The 16,800-nt window shown below is 42.6% G+C and overlaps 1 long non-coding RNA gene across 2 annotated transcripts in view; it reads right to left on the minus strand.

The window, feature by feature from the left end:
- Positions 1–16,800, minus strand: part of LOC110260804 (uncharacterized) — a 364,487-nt gene that overhangs the window by 46,976 nt on the left and 300,711 nt on the right. For both annotated transcript variants that reach the window (XR_014804517.1, XR_014804516.1), the window contains one exon: positions 7,801–7,942. This is a non-coding gene — a long non-coding RNA (uncharacterized LOC110260804). Of the gene's footprint in view, positions 1–7,800; positions 7,943–16,800 lie in introns of those variants that run through there.

A 16,800-nucleotide genomic window follows, 5' to 3' on the forward strand; every position in this document is an offset into this window, starting at 1 on the left:
ATGATCTGTCCAGGTGGAAACGTAAACAGCTCTGTGGATCTCTGTTTCGCAGGTAGAGGACACTCACCCCGCTCTCAAAGGAGTCAACTCAAAATCCTGTCCCGTTATTGCAGTAAGCTCATGGTTCAGGATCTCTGGGTGATGCTTGATCCCTTCTATGGTCAGAAGAAAGTTTCTTTTAGGTCCATACGTTCCCTGTCCCATCTCATCAGCAGAAGGAACATCATAATTACAGTAAAAACTCCTCTTTGAAAAGGAGAGAAGGCACACACTTCTCAGTCATTAGGCTGTAGCAGTTGCCAAATCCTGCTGGACCAGAGTGAAGAAGCACTGAGAAGGAGTAAGTCTCCTGCTGAGGGCCTCCGGTGCCTCTTGGTTCTGACTTTCTGGGAGGAGACCTCTTTTGCCATTATCCTCCCAGACCACATCTGAGGCCAGCTCTGGATACTGTGGCCTCTGTCTCAGACTCCTTCCTGCTGGTGGAGGGTTTGGGTTCCAGAGGTTGCTTTAGGGCTTGAATGATCACAAGGTTTGTCAGGCCAGGCTTGTGGTTTCTTTGGCAATACAATTTCCTTGCCAAACGAGTGACTGTCTGGTCTATTTGTTTCTGCTTAGTACCCCATTGAGTAAGCAGAGCTGAAGAATTCATGTGCTCATGGTTTGAAAAACTAAATCCTGTCTTCTACTTACGGACCCCTGTGTGCTGCTTACCGCTCTGCCTGCCTGTATGAGTTTGCCGGGGCTGCCGCAGGAAGCATCACAGAGAGGGTGGCTTAAACAACGGAAGTTTATTTCCTCACCATTCTGGAGGCGGGGAGTCCACGACCAAGGTGTCAGCAGGTTGATTTCCTCTGGGGCCTCTCTCCTCGTCTTCTAGCCCAAGGTCTCTTTCCTGTGTCTTGACGTGGTCTTCCGCATGTGTGCGCACAGCCTAATCTTCTTCTAAGGACACTAGCATTACTGAAGTGGCACCCATCCCAAAGACTTTATTTTAACCTAATTAGTTCCTAAAATTTAGTCCTATCTCTGAATTTAGTCACATTCTGACATACTGGGGAATAGAACTTCGACATGTAAATTTGGGGGAGCACGGTTCAGCCTATGACCCTCCCCGCAGGGTCATCTAGAAAATGAGGCTTGATAGGAAGGCAAGGCCTTGGATCTGATCTTTGCTGCCAGGCTGGTTTCCACTGTCAGAAAACTCTCACATGACGGAGGCTGAAAACAAACTTACTTCCTGCGATGTCTAAAATTCCTTTTTAAAAAGGATTTGGTTAAGATACAGAAACAATTCACTTTTTAATTCTTAAACGACCCCAGATTTAACTATATTTACTCCCATTTCTGCAACTGGCTAGTTTGAGTTGGAGCTAATTTTGCTCAAACTTCTTTACTAAAAGGAGCAAGGACAATATCTTGAATTTTCAGCCATGTGGCCAAGGGCTACACTTTGGGTGAGCTGGGCATCCTAAGAGGCAATTTTATTAAATATTGAGCCATATAGTAATTTTGGACCCTAGCTGGATGACTGCTTGGTATTACAGTTTTAAGCCAGTGCTAAACATTGTATCTGTTTGGCTGTGACTAAGAGCAAGTCAAAATCATAGCGGTTTCAGTAAGACAGACGTTTTCTTCATCCATTTCTCTCTTTAAAGTCAAGATGTAGTCAGTTCAGAGTTGAAATGGCAGGGCCACACTACAGATATGTGGGACCCAGGCTGCTGCCAGCTTTCTGCTTCATCATCTCTTGGGTGTGGTTCTTACGACTTGGTCTCACTGGTGTGTCTGCGGTGGCCATGCATATTCTAAGCAGCAGGTTGGTTAAAGAATAAGAAGGAACAGACTTTTAAAGACACAGCTCAGCAGTTGTACCTACAAGGCTTGCTTTTATTTACACGGCCTCCTCCTACTTAGGAGGGAGTTTGGGAAATATGATGCTGTTGTTATCATTGGGGAAGAAGGGACCACAGGTACTAGGAGACAATTAGAGTCTCTTCTACAACTAGAACAATTTTCTTCCTCTTTAATCCTATGCCTGATACTTTTGCATGCTTTCTTCAGCTGTACAGCAGTAGCTCTTGATGTTCACCTTGAAGCCCTAAGAGCCTCAACTCGTGTGGAACTCTTTAAAAATCCAATTGCATGCGGGTTTATGTTAGATTACAAATAGTGGTATTTTAATTCCAGCAAAATCGATACTTGATGTATGGTAGTAACTAATAGTCATAAATATTAGCTATTACAAACTTGTAATATATATCAGGTGCTATGCTAAGCATTTCATGTTCATTTTCCCCTTTAGTCTCTCCAGGACTGAGAATGGGTTTTACTGGCACCTATTACATTTACATTTTTCAGGAAGAAACTAAAGCTTGAAGGGGTTAAGGAGGGCATATGGCTCCTCAGAGGCAGAGCTGGTGTTTGCTGCTTGTAGGACTGGCTCTAAAGCCTGATGTTATCTGCCTTCCGAATGTACACAGGGCAGTGGTTCTCTGCTGAAGGTGGTTCCACCCTCCCTACCCCGGGGGGTATGTGGCAATACCTAGAGGTATTCGCAGTTATCACAACTGGGAGTCTGCTATCGGCATGAAGTGGGGAGAGGCCAAACATAAGGCTAAATGGTTCACAATGGACAGGATGACCCCACAAGAAAAGAACTCTCTGGCCCAAAGTGTCATTGGTGTCAAAGCTGAGAAATCCTGAATTAAGCCTCTCTACCTAACACAGCCGGGGGATGCCTTGGTCCTCACTAAATGATACCAGATGATTTCTGTCCATTTAGACTGTAAATCTCTGGAAACAGGGAATTTCCATTTCTGCGTAAAGGGCTAAATTTTTCTTAGTCAATGGGGATCAGTTCTTCATTTTAGAATTTAGCTGATTTACATTTTGGGGGAAAAGATTGAGTTTTTGGAGGTGTGGGAACAGGGAAATTCGCAGAGAGAGAATATGAAACAGCATTTAGAAGGTAACCATTTTACACATTGTACTTAAATTTTTAATAGAAAATGAAAGTTTCATGTCAATTCAAAAGATTATGTTATTAATCCATTATTTCTCTTTGAAAAGGATAATGGCTGTGGGTAACAGGAAAATTTGGAACATGAGCCAACATTTGATGCTCCTCTTAGGCTGTTTGGTTGCATAGATTTTATTTTTTTGGCTGCGCTCGTGCCATTAAGAAGTTCCCTGGCCAGGGATCAAACCTGAGCCAAATAGCGACAATGCCAAATTCTTAACCACTAGGCCACCAGGGAACTCTGATTGCATGGATTTTAAATGTTGTGATGGCCTTAACATCGAAAGACAAACTTTCCTTTAAACAGGCTTACTAAGTACTTAAGGTGAACAGAATTTGTCCTAGGCAACCCAGGCAGAGATGAACTATGACTTTTTTACTCATAAGAGTATTATGATTTACTGGGGAAAACAGTCAGCAAACCAGTATTCCTAAACAGGAGGGGCTTAAAGTTTACAAAGGGATCAGTTGCAATAGAATGGGGCACAGGAGAGCTAGGCATTGGGTACAATGGGCTCAGACAGGATAGAACTCTCACTGTGGCGGAGGTGGGGAATGCAGTGAAGCCTACCAGAGAAGCAGAGAATTTAGTCAGTTCTTAAAGATGATCAAGAATTGTAAAGCATGAGTTCCCATTGTCGCTCAGTGGGTTAAGGACCTGTATCGTCTCTGCGAGGATGCAGGTTTGATCCCTGGCTTAAAGATCCAGTGTTGCAGCAAGATGTGGCAGAGGTCACACATGTAGGTCAGATCTAATGTTGCCACGGAGGTAGCACAGGCCTGCAGCTGCAGCTTCACTTTGACCCCTAGCCCAGAAACTTCCCTATGTCAGAGGACTCGCCATAAAAAGAAAAAAGAAAAAAAGTAAGGCAGGCAGCAAGAAGGTGGGAGAGAGAATACGTGGAGGAGAAAGACCAGGGTCCGACTGTGTCACTTTGCCTTGACCCCCAGCACATACTCTGAGGCAGATGTGCTTCCCCCCCAGAAAAGGTGGACCATTTTTCTTTGCATAAAATTTCCTTCTACTTGGAGTTCCCCTCGTGGAGCAGCGGAAACGAATCTGACTAGGAACCATGAGATTGCAGGTTCGATCCCTGGCCTCGCTCAGTGGGTTAAGGATCCAGCGTTGCGGTGAGCTCTGGTGTAGGTCACAGATGCGGCTTGAATCTGGCATGGCTGTGGCTGTGGCGTAGGCTGGCGGCTACAGCTCCGATTCCATCCCTAGCCTGGGAACCTCCATATGCTGTGTTTCCTTAGAGCCACAAAGAAGACTGACACTCAAGGTACTGGATACAGCACTTGTGTGAAATATCATAGCATAGCTTGGGGAGCACACAATAGAACTTATGTGGTTGCCAAGGTCTTAGCACCTGTGCTTTAGGAAAAGCCCCAGTGGCTGTGTGGAAGATGGGTGAACTGGTGCCTCAGGAGATGAGACCTAGTCAGGGGTTCACTGTAATGTCACTGGGGCAAATTTAACTTAGGTGCAATTAAGATCAATGCCATAATTCGCTCTAATCCTTTGAAACTAACATTAATGGGGAGATGACCTGGTGGGAACATTTTACTGGCAGCAGGGTATGAATCATAAATAATCCATATCTGGAGAGAATAGCCTTATTTTCCAAATACCCTTTTGGCACAAGGAATCAATAAAGTGGCACACGATTCTCTGAATGCTCTAGGGCTCTTTAGAAGACAGTTTGCTTCTTTCTCTACAAATTTTAACTTTACAGGATGTCTTCAGAATTTGGATTTCCCCCTAACTGCTGGGGGGAATTTATAATTCACTAGTGTGTGTGTGAAGTAGGAAATAAAATAATATGATTCTGTGATATTTGTGATTTTGGAATTTTTTAAAAATTTAGTAACTAGCAGTTTCATAAACTCACAGACTGTTACAATCAGAAAAGACCTGGGAATTATCTTTCAACTTCCTGATTTTATGAATGAGAAATTTGATGTCCAAAGACATTACTGGCCTTGTCCAATTCCACAGTTGGCTACTGGCTGATCTGGGAGGTGAACTGAATTTTCTGGCTCCTTCGTCCAGAATTTCCTCTATCAGAAAATGAATTTTTTTTTAACCTAAGAATTCTAAAAAACTAGGAGTGATTGTTTGTTTTAATTTCATAGCAAATTTCCCCAGTTCCTCTGTTGAGTGTTTCAAGGGATATAGTTCCTCTTAGTTATGTCGATTTTATACAAATGATTGGGGCTCATCTTTGGTTTGCTTGTGTTTTGGTGGTTTTCCTCTTATTCTCAAAACATTTAAAATTCCTGTGTATTCTCTTGTTTTTGTTGGGAAAAAATGGGGAAATCTCTCAAGTCAAAGAAGAGAACCAATTGTGAATGAAAACATTCTTGAGATTAGGTTCATGCACCTAATTTCTTTTAATTTCATGAACAAACACTTGATGATAAAATATTCTGCATTTCTTGCAGAAGTGAAATACATGGCAAGCTCTGACAATGAAAGAAAATTAACATATTAGAGTCTCCTAAACAGGTTCAAAAAGATTTTCATAAGATTTGGCCAAACGGCATCTGGTAAACCCATTCTGGACTGTAAATAGGAATTACTATTCTTTGGCCCAAGAGATATTTTCTCACAGTAAGGAGGAGGTGTTGCCACGTCATCTGACCTGGTGTTTCTTAAACCATAAACTCTGCGTCAGAGTGGGGCTCTTTCTTCTTTTGGAGTTCTCCAGGCTAGTTCAGGCTTGCTCAGGGGGCCGTCCCCATAACTCTTGAATTTTTAAAAGATTGAGGCTAAGCACTGTCATTGTTCCAACACAGCTCTTTCCTCCAACTCTTTTCTGGGTCAGCATATTCAGATCTTCCCAGATGTAGCTTGGCCTCAGGAAGACTTGATGACTCAAGTTTCTGTTATATAAACAAGAAGGTTGATACTTACGGCCTCAATTTGTGTTGCTAGGGTCTTTATTCATCACATTTTAATCCATAACTTGATCCATATCACATCAAGTTTCAGGTTAAAAGGTATATTGTCTGGACTTTCAAAAATTCAGATGGCCTTCGAATAAAGCGTTCAACTGTCAACATAATTTTCTCTCCTTAATTTAATGGAGCACATGTTGCCAGTGGTCCTGCCCCCATATTCATTATTCCTCTCTTTCTGAGCTTTGACTAGACACATAGTTTCCTAGTATGATGCTGTGTTTCCCAGTCTCCCTTGTAGCTGATGTGGCCAAGCAACTAAAGTTTGGCCAATGAGTTGTTATCCGAAGTAGGTGTGATTGAGGGATTGTGCAGATTGAAGGTGTGTAGGTGTGCTTCCTGACCGTTCCTTCTTACTAAATAGGAGTTTTCCAGAACCCAGAAGTGGAAAGTCATGTCTTAAGGAGAGCAGAGCTGTCTCATTAATCCGGCACCACTTCCCTCCAAACGATAATGTGAGAAAGAAATCATTTTTGTCTTCTTTGAGTCACTGTATTTTGGTTATTTTTGCTGCCAGCTAAGCCTTGTCCTAATTAATATACCTTGCTAGAATGTTAGAACCACCCCAAACTGTTTACGCCTGAAAGAAGAAGAGGCTGTGAAGACATTTGTAGCAACTATAAAGAAGAATAAGGTTCCCTTCAAGAGGATGTCTGGACAGCAGAATCATTTGCAGCACAGCTGCTTATTGGATAATTTTATAACAATTCCACACCCTCTGTTCAGTTCTGGCTTTGGGGACGCTATTGCCTAAAACTAAACCACGCCCGGATGTTTGCTCAGGTTGTAAGGGTCTCAACTGATGATGCTGTGAATGACGTCAGCTTCTGAAACAGGAGCGTGTTCAGAAGCACAATCTGGGGGAGAAGAAAATCAACATCTAAAGTAGCCATGCGGTGCCAGACACGGAGCTGAGCCACTTCACTGAATCTCTGCCAAAGCGCTATAATGCAGATGGTTTTTATGCATTGTTTGCAGATGATGAAACATACTGTCAAAGAATTTAAGAGGTGTGTGCAAAGGTAAATAGTAAGTAGAAGAGCTGAGATTTGAACTCAGGACTTTAGAGTTCCAAGGTTATGCTTTTTTAAATAGTAGCGGAGGGAAAGAAATCCTGTGGTTAGAGACACTAAAAAATAAATTTGCGTGATACCCCAGGTACTTAGCAAAGAATGCCATCTCTTTAGTTTCCTCGTAGAGCATGTAGTGCTTACAGGCTAAGGGCTAATTGGGACCACACAATATCATTCCTTTAGTACCAATGCCGTTAGACAGAACTATATCAAAATGATTCCTGGCTTTTAAAGCCCTTCACCGCCTCTAGCAGAGTGATTCAGTTCTTTCACAACCTTCAATGAATAGAAATTTTTCTTTCAATGTGACCTAAGTCCTTGATGCTGTAATTTGGATGCGCCCCATGACCACCTTGCTAAGCAAGGAAGAGGAGCAGAAATACTTATTAGAGTCTTTTGTGTTTTAGGAATGTGTTTATTACAGTATTTTCCCCTTTGGAATAATAATTCAAGTTCCTTTAACCCATCTTTATCTGCCTCATCTTAGATCTTTGGGGGTTTCTTTGGACATAAGTCTCCAAGTTTTGTGGAACCTCCGACAGGGGCCATAGCAATTGATAATGTCTGTTATTTCTAGGTACTACATGGTGCTAAGTGTCATCCTGCGTGTCCTCTTATTCAACCTTTACCACCATTCTCTAGGCAAAGTGCTGTTATTAGCTCTGTTCTACAATGGAGTATCAGACACTTAGAGAGATTAAGTACTCTATGTGCTAAAATATGAGACGAGATAGTTTCCAGACCTACCCCTCAGAAAGGAGAGGGCCACCTTTAGTTCAATCTTCATAAAATCTCTCAAATTATAGGGCTCTTCTTCCACTTTGAAGGCCACTGAAGCCTGAGATGAAACTTCTGGTCTCGAAGCTTATGGAAGTTATCTGCTGCATCCCTATAAAAAGGAGGCAAGGAAATTCAACCGAGTATTATTCACTATTTCTGTGAAGGGTGAGGGTGGAGTGGTGACCTCACAGTCGTAAGGGTTGGATGTCCTCATAAGCAGCCTTTCAAAAGAGGCCTTTCAAAGGCAAGATACCCATTATTATTTTACATTAAGTGAACACAACACCACAAATGTTCACCTACAGGATGAATGAACCATTGTCTTCATGTTGTGTGAATGGGTGATTGTGGTTTGGGATAAAATTTCTGATGACAACATCCAACAACCCATCCGGAAATAAAGGCGGTGTGGCATGAAGGTCAGGTGACACAGATGCCAATGCCATGTATGAAGAATTTGAAGAAAACTGTTTCGTAAAATGAGAGTGTTCAAGTATTTACATGACTTAGTTAATAAATTAAATATTGTCCGCAGACATTGGACAAGTTCATCTATATTCCTGAAATGTTTACACCATCTCAGTAGGTAGGACAAGTTGTTAACTTTCTCCTTGGAAAGATGGAGGAATTCCTAATATTCAGAAACATAGAGTAACTTATCCAAGTTCATACAACTAAAGGTAGGATGAATGGGGTTCCTGCCTAGATCTGATTCATGGACTCAGAGTGATTACATGCTATAAAGGATTTCCAGAATCCTGATTCTAAGGATTATTGACTGTATTTGTGCTGCTGGATTTCCTTTTTTAAGTGAATTTTAACAAAGTTGGTAGAGTGAAAATATCAAGGGGACATGGAGAATAGACTTGTGGTTGCCAGGGGGAAGGAGGAGGGAGTGGGATGGACTGGGAGTTTGGGGTTAGTAGATGCAAACTATAGCATTTGGAGTGGATAAGCAATGAGATCCTGCTGTATAGCGCAGGGAACTATATCTAATCACTTGTGATGGAACATGATGGAGGATAATGTGAGAAAAAGAATGTACACATATGTATAACTGGGGCACTTTAATGTACAGCAGAAGTTGACAGAACATCGTAAATCAACTATAATAAAAATTAAAAAAAAAGAAATTAAATACCCCATTGGTCTATAAATGTTTACTAGGTACAGTTCAATGAGAGAGGGTTCCAGTGGGTCCTCAATAACAAATGTTAAGCTTATTTTTCCCTCTTTTATCCTTCTGTTTATTACATTGCTTTTGTTTAAAGGGCAATTTTTTTTTTCCGTAATGATTTTATTTTATTTTTTCCACAGCCTCAGTCTACAGAAGGGAAGATGGATCTGCAGCAGGGAATTCCACTTTCAGGAGTATTCCCGACCCACTATGATGTAAAAGTTATATAAAGAGTCTTAGACAGATCATATAACCTCCCTGCCCTGCCTCTCCATTGGGAGAACAGGGACATTGATGCTTTATACACATTTCTCCTCTCAGTTCACTCTCCCTCCCCCACTCCACAGAAAACCTGGGAAGACATTTGAAGTGATGCTTATGTAATAGCCCTTTTGCCTTAGGATGAGCAATTATGCATGATGGGAAACACATTGAAAGTATCTTGTAAGACTATTAGCTTCCTCCTCTCCCATCCACATACCCCTACCATCCACTCCCACATCTTTTGTTAAAAGTTAAAAGCAACTGATATAAATTATGATACAACTTGGTCTAATGCACCAAATATTTTATTCCATTTCTTGCTACAGGCTCCTGAGGCTTGCCTTTATTCCTTTCTATAGGAAACTGACTTTTCTTCTTCCCCTTGGTTGAACTCTGCACAAAGGAAGCCAGTTTATTAGGCCGGTGGCAGTTACTTGGATGTTCAGACATATGGTCCACAAACTGCTTTGTTCTGTTTTAAATCAGTTCCTCCTGATGCGCCCCATTCTTTCTGCCATTTATGCCACAGGTGAAGTAATGAAGATGCTTATTGTGGCTTCCTGTTAATATTCCAAAGCCCGAGGCTCTGAACAGCAGGATGTCTGTTCTCCAGCTGTTTTTCCAACAGGAAGAAGGGATAAAATAAACAAAGCATACACAGTAGTCCATTGAAACCGCAGGTAATCCACAGCTGCACTTAAAAACAATTCGGGGTTGCCAAACTGGTCCACCATCATAGATTCCTCTCAGCAAAAGCAGCTTCAAAATACTTTGAGGGTAGTTGTAGTTTCTTTCAAGTCCTTCACATCCAGAGGGCAGCTAACCTATATTAATCCGGCTTTGGACCAATGAATACTTTTCCTGCTGTTCTAATGATTTTTAAGTGGAATTCTACGGGATGGAATAGGGGTGGGGAAATTGTGATTATAAACATGCACAAATTGCTACCATATACCAGTTTGGTCTTAAATTTGAATTGAAAATACATTGAATTGAGAAACCCTTCAAAACAGGAATCCATGTAACATTCTTGCTAATGTGTTACTGCTTAATATTAGCAAATACCATTTCCCCAGACACCTAAATGTAATCCAGCCAATTAAATTATGCAAAATTCCTATTATATAACCTGTCTTTTTTTAGTGATATAGAACATGTGGAAAATATGCAAGCTTCATGGGAAATGCTTACTGAAGAAGGACCTATGCCCGATTCCAACCCCAATTTTGTATAGATGTATACATTTGATGTCCAAAACTAGTTTCTTTCTTTGATATGATCCTGATGACTTGAAAGCAAGGCACAACAGACAGCACATAAGACCAAAATCCATTGTTAATTCATGGCCAAGCACCTGACTATTATTCTCAATGCTCATGACAATGCACCTCCAAGGGAGGATCAACTTACCTCTTAGTCATCTATAACATCTAAATCCTAAACTTTTGAAATCCTGCCAAAGAATTCCCAAAGACTTTTTTTTTTTTCTTTTTAATTAAGGTGTACGTTTGTCTCAAAGAAAGCAACATTCAGGAAAGGGCCAAGTATGATTCAGAATGAAATTGAAATTGGATTAAACAAGCCACGGAAGTCACAGGTTTGAATGACCATAGATACTGTCAATGGTACTGAAATGAATTTACCAAGCTGGTCATTCTTACCTGCCTGATGGTTACCATAGAAACACTCATGCACTACTTCATTATAGTTATCTATTAAGCATAGAACTTATTTCCACCCTTATGGTATCATTTTTCTTGTTACTTTATTTTCCTAGAGCCACCAATAGCTAGTGAAAAATCAGTCTATGAGTAGCATTGTCTGAGAAGTCTGATAGATGCTACAGTTGGACTCAAAGATAAATGGATCTACATACGATGAACTTCAATTCTGTAAATATTTTGAGAATTTTTTTTTTTTTTTGGCCAGTAATAACCATGACTTACTATAGAAATCTCAGTTTATTAAGAAAGCCAACAATATGGTCCCTAGGTTAAGAAACTGATGGCTAGGATAGAGCTACCATAGCAGTCTTGCTACTATTGTGATGCAGCGGGAGAAGCACTGAGCTTGGAGCTGGCAGGCACAAGGATGGATACTGTCTTGGCCTTCATGTGTCATCAACGAGTATTGATCAGGAGTCTGGTCTGTAAGAGGTTTTTGATTACTGACTCTGCCCAACAGTGTATGAGATAGGGAGGAAAGGTCCAATTTCTGCCCGCATGGAGCACAAAGGCTTGCCAAGAACACAGGCAGGAAACGTAAGGAAGGCGCCACAATGGGACGAATGTGAGGAGAGCTGTCTAGCACACAGTTTCTCTTCCATCATATTTCAATTTCTTTTGGGGGGAATTACCTTTCCTTCCTTGTGTGAGGATAATTTCTAGTGAACAATTCCTGCGAGGTAAAGTGGGAGAGAACAATCTTCCCCTCTCACTCTACGGCAGCCACAGGCTTGTCCAGCTGGTCTTGGGACCCAGGGTTGGCCCATTTCACCCTCTTCTAGGACTTTGACCCTAGGACGGAGAGACTATTTTCTATGACTCTTTTGGCTAAAAGGCAAATGCGCCCTCTGCTTCTTGCCTTAAACTCCCTGGGATTTGGGGCTTTTCCAAGCCTGTTCCTCTAGCTACTGTTGAGCTCCTGATAGACTTCCACTAAATTCTCTTTTCTTAGAGTTTCTTTGAGTCCATTTCTGATGCTTGCTGTTAGGAATCATGAAACAGTGTCATCATCTAGGATGGGGGTGAAAAGAATCGTAGCTTTGACAAATGGAAGCTTGGGGAAGATAACACCTGAGCTGTACCTTAGAGACAAGAAAAGGTTTCCTACTTAAGGAAGTAGGAACCACATTACAGTAGAGGAAACTGCACATACAAGCTTTGGAGTTAGAGCAGCTAGGGGCAGATGTTACTCAGAGGAAATGCAAGCAGCTTTGGAGACTGCTGGGTGGTGTGAGATCTGAGGCCTGGATGTCCCATGAGAGATGTATGATAACTAGCTCTTTTCTCTATTAGGATAAACTATGCCTTAGTCATTGTGACGGTGTGGAACACAGAGGCTGGCCCTGAGAAGGGGATCAGTAAGTGGTTAGTGAAAAAAGTGACAGTCGAGTTCAGTTCCTTTGAGATCATTTCGCCAACATTTTAGAGTGGGAAGGACTCTTTTAGGCTATGTGTACCTGAAGTGCCAAAAATCTATGTGCCATCTGGAGACTATCCCTTAAAACTGTGTTTAAGTAACATTATACGTGGAGCATCCCCAACCGTCGGGAGTACTTCCTATATTTCTATGCTGTGAAGAAGGAAAGACAAAGAGGTGTCATTCCGGTTGGATCCTTCAGTGTTTAGTCATGTCTTCTGCCAGAAAAGTTTCTCTTTCTCACCCACGTTTTCTGTGCTGCAGCTCACCTCGCTTCCTGCTGCTCTGCCCCTAGAGGATGTGGATGCCATGGGCTCGCCAACCTCCGTGGTAATAACAGCCCTTCATATGCTTGACGTAGATCGCTAAATTGCCTTTAGCTTTCCCTTCCAGTTCTCTTGGTCTGTTTTCCAGCCTTTAATCATCTCTGTGGGTCTCTTCTCAACCCTGTCCAAGTGCACAAAGTACGTCTTAAGGCACTTTTCAGTTTCAAAACAAATACCAAAGTTTCCAGGCTTGTTCAAACTGGCAAAATGAGATGACTTTCTAAGAAAAACTATTTTAAAAAAAGGAAATATATTTCAGGTGTTCCTGGAATATGAAATGGTATCCAAGCCTATTAGCGTAGGAAGAGAGCTTTCAATAATGGTCTTTTCTAGCTGATGTCACTTTAGAACAGATATTTGTCACAAGAGTCCCGAAAAGGAAGAAGAAAAGGAAAGTTTAGTAAATGTTTACAGAACACCTACTAGGTGCCAGGCATTTTTGCGTGGCATTCAGGAGCCAAAGGTAAGTGAGATGTGGTTCCTATTGTTTTAAAAGCTTGCAGGCTAGTAGTTGAGGCAGAAACCACCAAAAGCCCATTCAGTGCAACAGCCACAGTAGCAAAAACAAGAGGATGAGGAAGAGTGAGGGTGGAAGAAGGCAACATCTCCAGGCGGTGCGTTCAGGTTGAGCAGGTTCTTGAAAGAGGATGCAGGGCTTTCCACGTTTGGAAAGTAGGTGAAAAAGGACATTCCTTTTTCTGGTGGAGGGGACCGCGTAATAAGAGGTATGGAGGTGTGAAACAGCAGAAGGGGAGTAGTCGCTAGTGCAGGACAGAGCAAGCCTGTGGCAAGAGATACGGGTGGTGAGGATGAGGTCGCAGAGGGCTTCACGTGCTCCCCTTGGGCATGTGGATTATGTGTGGCAGCCATTAAGTGCTTGTGCGTAATGCTGCTGCCGAGAATAATCAGTCCACTAAGAACACATCAGAGGAAGAGAATGAAGTGGGGGTGGCCGAGGCAGATACAAGAGTTAAGGTGGGGTTGCAATAGACGGATGAGGAATGATGTGGGCCTTGGTGGGGTGAGGCTAGGAGGAGAAGTGAGGACCGAAAGTAGGCAGTTTGAGGGCTCTCCACACAAGGGAGAAATGCAAAAATAAGGCGAATTCTATAGCACATGGTGCATAGGATGAATCTCAAACAGCTCCTCCCTTTCAGTTTTAGTCTTCAGAGGCCAGCTCCATCAGACTTCAGGTGATACAACTGAAAAGCTAAGCGATGCCTTCCACAGCCAGTGGGGAGAATGGTCCAGAATTACTGTCAGTTGGGGTATCACAGAATCAGACAAGGAGTTCCGCAGAAAATCAGACAATTCAGTAAACGAGTACACCACCCAGGATGGCCCCCAAGAAGGGAAATACGGCATGTCGTGATGTGTGTGATGTATGTACTCAGGATCTGCATAAGATACAGGATTCAAGATAAACCTTAGAAAGGATGTATTTCAGATACCATCAGACCAGGGACTTGACTTACCTATCAAGTGAGAACAATGAGTGACAGCTGAGTAAGTGCGTGCTTCCTGTGATTGCCAAGTTCGTTGGCATTTTGTCAGACTGTGGCTGCTGTGAAAAAAAGTCCCTTCTCCTGCATACTTGCCCTCTCTGGAGCCTGGGAGCCATGGGAATGAGGGTGAGAGTGAGTTTGAGTGAGTTCAAACTCACTCAAACAGGCCAGGATGACTGAGGGGTTTGGCACACATGCGTGTGTGCGTGCGTGCATGTGTGTGTGTGCTGGCTGAGGGGAGGGGTGATGGAAGGATATAGAACACAGCGGGCAAACTGCCAAGAAGAGGGGTGATCTTTGCAGGTGGCAGGGTCTCAGAGGCACAGGGACTCAAGGCACCCTTAGCTGAGGAGTCTCGAGGTTCAGGGACCGAAGGAATATGAAGTCAAGCCAGTGAACTCTCTGCCAGCGCTAAGTTCTAAAAATTCATCTCAGAGTTTTTTCAGTGTGTTTTAGCATGCTTAGCATTGACACTTGATTATTTTCCTAAGAAATCTGTCACTATCCTTCCAAGGGACAAAATGAATAAAGATAAAAATTATAGTGAATTAATAAAGATGAATTCTTAGGATCGTGTTAGGCATGCCAGTTTAAAGTCTGGTTACTTTCTTTGATTCTTAAATCTAATAACATCAATAACAGCAGCAGCAAAACTGGTGCTGGTGTTTTACATGTAGCACCATTCGTTTTCACAATAATGCTGTAAGGTAGGTATTATTTTAGAGATAAGGAATCTGCAGCCTGGGAGGCTGATAAAATGCCCACAGCTGCACTGCTAGTCAGTAGGGGAGCCAGCATTCAGAAGCAGGTCTGTCTGACTTGAAAGGTTTTTCTCCCTCTGCTCCCTCTTGCCGCCCACCTTCCACAGCAGGGAGTGAACAGGCTGGATCTACAGGTGCAGCTTAAAGCTTTGTTAGAGTTAGCAAAATGGTGTCTGCGGCCTGCTTGTCGGGGATCCTGGCCAGCAATTCAGCAGTGTTTTTCTGACCCTGGCTGGGCTGGCAAGTGATTGCTCTCAGGATTCTGACTGAAGCCAAGGGAGGCAACATTCGGTGCCTGAATCATACTGCTGGCTGGCCTTGACTTCAGAGGCCAGCGTTCCTGTGATTGTTCTCTTGGGCTTTAATTTATGCCCCTGCCACACTGCAGGCTCAGTGTCTAGGCCAGATAGCAAGGTGCTTATTGAGCAGTCGGAGTGTTACTGGCAGCCGCAGAAGCCTGCGTGGTGAAGGGCACCTGAGGGTGTGTGGGCTGGGCTCCTTTCTTTTGGGAGCCCTCCCTGAGTGGACCGCTGGTGCCCATTTCATGTTGGTCGCACATGATGTGATGTCCCTGAGAGATGATGAGAGGGTGCTGAGCTGAGGTGATACCAATTGGCATAACGTTAAACAACTGGATTATATGGGATTGTTTTCTTGGCTCAAAAAATAATCTTGGGTTATAAAGCCATTCAGTACGTAGTCTGGGGGCACCAACTATATTTTAAGCACTATTCTAGGTCCTCAAAATAGAGCATTGATTAAAACAGACAAAAATGATTGCCCTCATTGAGTCTGTATTCTAACAGATAAAGGTTACTCTCCTAGGGTCGTGTACTTAAATCAATTTGGTTGGTTTCCTGAGTATTGAATAACTGAAAAGCAGCAGGTTTTGGAGATGAAGAAACTACTTCACAGTTCTGTACTGAGGGTAAGACAGGAAGCTTACAGTCATAGTATGGGAGCAGAATATGACACATTCCAAGATGTAGATATTAAAACAGTGAAGTGGACATTCAAAGAACCCACATCTGAACATCAGAATTGGTCGGTCTCATGGAGGGCATGCAGTTGTGTTGTTTCTTAAAGAATAGGTAGAATTTGCCTGGTGGAGATTAATGGGAAAGTCATAGCCAGTGGAAAGGTAAGCGCAGTGAAAGTTTTGGGTGTGTTTAAGGATGATTGAAAGGCTGAGTGTGGGAGATAAAAGCTAGGAAAGCAGCTTGGGCGGTGCTGTGGAGGGCAAATAAGTAGCTGGGTCTTGTTTTTGTAGAGAAAGGGAAATCATTCCAAGTGTATGAGTATGGAAAAGACCTGATCAGAACACGTTTTTGGGGGAATAGAGGGAAGAAGCATTGACACTTTGAACAATTGTGCGTCAGGCACTTTAACTAATACGGTTTTCTGTACTCCTGAAATGAGCTATCATTTTATGGCGCAAATTGAGGATTAGAGGGTTTGGGGAAATCACTCAAGATCACACAACTAGAGAGAGATGAAACCAGGGCTTGAATACAAATCTATCTGGTTGTGAAATTTTTGTTCCCCAGTAACAGTGCTTGCGATGGTCCACGTGAGACGAAACAAGAACTTGAATTAGGCTGGAGACGGTGAGAATAAAAGGAGTTGAACGTTAAGGAGGAAGGACTGGAATGATACCTTGGACACTGGTGTTAGAAAACCTCTCACTGGAACTTAAGACTGGATGGGAGTGAAAGATAAAAGGGGGGAAGGAGTCAATGATAATAGAGGTTCTCACCTTGTAGAACAGTGGTAGCATTAACGCATGCTGGGGA

Source organism: Sus scrofa, chromosome 5 (assembly GCF_054392235.1).
Source record: "Sus scrofa isolate SSC_HxYL_T2T_F1_AM1 chromosome 5, Sscrofa_HxYL_maternal_Yorkshire_Landrace_v2.0, whole genome shotgun sequence".
NCBI classification, from domain to species: domain Eukaryota; kingdom Metazoa; phylum Chordata; class Mammalia; order Artiodactyla; family Suidae; genus Sus; species Sus scrofa.